The sequence below is a fragment of the Triticum dicoccoides genome, chromosome 7A, assembly GCF_002162155.2.
Source record: "Triticum dicoccoides isolate Atlit2015 ecotype Zavitan chromosome 7A, WEW_v2.0, whole genome shotgun sequence".
Classification (NCBI taxonomy): Eukaryota; Viridiplantae; Streptophyta; class Magnoliopsida; order Poales; family Poaceae; genus Triticum; species Triticum dicoccoides.
Window position 1 is genome coordinate 696,660,328 of NC_041392.1, and position 3,252 is coordinate 696,663,579.

The following is a 3,252-nucleotide window of genomic DNA, read 5'->3' on the forward strand; positions in this document are numbered from 1 at the left end:
TGCCCACAATCCAAAAAAGCATCCAAGGCGACGACTTCAAGAAGCAAACGGAGCCAAGAGCACCGTCGCCGCCCAGCAAAGTTCGAGTTTTCACCCGGGAGGCTAGGAGAAGGAGAGGGTGGAGCAAAAGACCTGAATGGCGCCTCCAAGAAGGGGAGCGGCGTCCATGGACGTCGCCGCCATGGATTTCTCCCGGTCAAGGCTCCACACCACCAACACCACATCCAGCTCCAGGCACCGGAGAACCAAGTCGACCCGGACCAGATCTGAAGGGGTGGAGCACGCAGGGTAGCATAAGGGGGAAGGGGCGGCCAGATCCGGAGCCGAAGAGGCCAGAAGCCCCACCGCCGGCGCCGCGGATCTCGTCCGCCGGGGAGCTTGCTGCCTGCGCAGCCAAGCCCACCGGACCACACCCGCGCCACCACCAGTCGAGGAGACGGTGGCGCCTCACCGAACGAGGCCGCCGCCCCGAATTCCGACGCCCCCCGCTGGAGAAACGGAGCAGCAGAAGCCCCGCCGCCACCTTCCTTGGCGACGTCCCGGGCTTGCCCGGTGGATGCCTTTGGTGGCGGCGAGGAGGGAGGGGAGGAAGGGGGGAGGCGGCGAGATCTAGAGTTTTCGCCCTCGAGCCGCCCGAGAGGGGCGACGCGAGGGAGGGAGGGCCAGATCCAACTCCTCTCACCTTTTGAGGAAGATGCATAGAAGAATGCGTTTGTCTCTGCCGACGGCACAAAAGAAAGAATCTGCTCGTAACACACGCCATGTGTGCGTCGGTTCGGCGACAATGATCGCTGCCTCGTTCGCGCTCGACACGAGCAGTACGACCTAGCCTGGCGCATCTCATAAATGGGCGGCACGAGAGTGCGTGTTGCGAGCCAGAACCATGCCGCATGATGGCTCACCCAAAGTTGTGCATGCCATATGCTCGTCTCTTTCAGCACCAGCTAGCGCGAGTCGAAAAGCGACGTCCTTTGAAAAAAAAAGACGCGAACGAGAAAAAAAAGCGTATATTTTCTAGCTCGATTATTCAAGTCACGCATCTGAACATTGCAACAAATCAACGGGCTAATAATGTAGTATATGTAACCCTAAAAAAATGTAAGTCAAAGAGTTAACGAGCACACTGTTGTACTCGTCACCCTGAGCATGTGTTGTTTTCTTGTTCAGAAGATTCTTGTACGCATATGTTTTCTCCTAGCATCATTTCTGGTGGTTCATGAGAATGAGTTGTGCATTTCGTGCAAGCAACACTTTTTTTTTACGGTTTTGCTAACACACGTCTAGATATATGCCTTAGGTACTGCACATCTAAGTTGTATGCTATTGATTTCACGCAGAGATTCATGCGGGTATTTTCTTTTCTGTTTTGAGACCTTTTACGGTACATCAGCTCAATGTAGATCGTTCATTTCTATCGTTCGACGGCCCAGATGTTACAATACTACTCTAGATTTCCGGTAGTATATTAACTAAACAAGGATGTTTTGGGTAGTTTACATTTATCCATCTCGCAGGCACCTTCCCCTCAAAAACAAGTGGAGGGCAGACCTGAAATATCATGTAGTAATTCTCCATCCCGCAGTTGTTCATTTGCCGTCGCCATTGCCAGCCGGCACCATCATCGCTCGTTGCCCCCCTCGAGTCCGGCACATGCCAGCGTCCCCGTACTGGCCTAGCTAGCTATCGGCGGCGCCGAGATCGCCATGCCTTTCTTGTTACCCTCGAGCCTACAGAATTTGGAGTGGGTCGCCGACGGAGACGACGAAGGCGAGGGCGTCGCCCGGCCGCATGCCCCCGTCCTGGTCCATGGCTAGATTACCGGGTCTATGGTTCAAGAACATTGCTACTTGCTGCTCCACACACATATGTATAGTGTCATGAAGCAACTGACGAGTCCTCAGAAGTTTGCAAAACCGAAAGAAAGGAGCTCTCCCAAGTCTAATCATGTTAATACAGTTTGTATCATTCTTCCATATTTTATTGTCAAGATACTCAATTCTCATCCTATCCCTCTCCTCTATAGGCCCATAGGTAATACATTCTCTCATCTGTATCCTTTTCCTTTTTCTAGACCGAACAACCATCATCATCATTGAAGCTATCATATATGCTGCAGCACCAAAAACAAACAACTTCTGTTGTTTGTTCATCTACAACACAAGATGTAAAACACAAAGGTCCATCTATCATACATGCAAACATCTAGGGAATCACAAAAACACATTATCAGCATAGTGTTTTCCTGTCCTTACCTTTGGATCCGGGGTGGATCAGAGTGGTGGTGGTTCTGGTCGTCGATCTGAGTCAGATCCTAGTCGCCGGAGGTCGTTGTAGTGGTCGCCTGAGGTCGTGGTCGCGGTCGCCGGAGGTCATGGTCGTGGTCGCCGGAGGTCCTGGTCGCCTGGTCGGGATCGCCCTCCAGAAGCCCAGCCGCCTCCCTCCTACTCCAACAAGCAGCAGGTCACCCCGCGCCCTCTTCCATGCCGCCGCGTGAGGTGAGAGGAGGAGGAAGAAGAGATGGGGCGGTCGGAGTGGAGAGACGAGATAGGAGGGCGAGAGGAGTGCGCCGCCGCCTAGGGTTTCGAAGTGGAAAGGGAGAGAGCAAGGGTTTCGGGAAGGTGAGCGATAGCGAGGGAGAGAACGGGAGGTGAGGCCGAGACGCGCGTGCTTGTCACGTGCGGAAGCAGCGAGGGAGCGGGCCGCTCGGGCCGGCCGATTCTGTGGGGTGGATCGGTCCAGCATCTTTGATGGATATTCTCTTTTTTGGGGTGGATCCATTCATCTGTTTTATAACCAAACAACCCTTTTTTTGGTACCATCCCAACCTATCCTGGACGATTCTTGCAACCAAACGCATCCTAAACATCCGACGGCTGGAGACGACCGAGCCCGAGATCCAACGGCCAGAACGCAATCACGAAACCGATCCAACGGCCCAGAATCCAAACGCACGGGAGAGCTCCATTTTGCTTCAGACTCTAACAAGGGAATGTGCATGAACGTCCTGATTGGCCATGCGACTAAGCCAGCTAAGAGCATTACTAGTAGAACCCTCAAACCCTCAAATCTTAAAAGCAGTTTTAAGAGTTGAGTTGTGCCACTTTTTGACAATTTTAAGGGTTGAAAACAGGGGCAAATACTAAAATCCTCAAACCCAACCCGTAAACTGCTTTAAGGATTGGATTTGAGGGTTCTAGTCTTTGCCTCGACCCCAACCTTTAAATCTATCATTTGACATCTCACAATTTATGA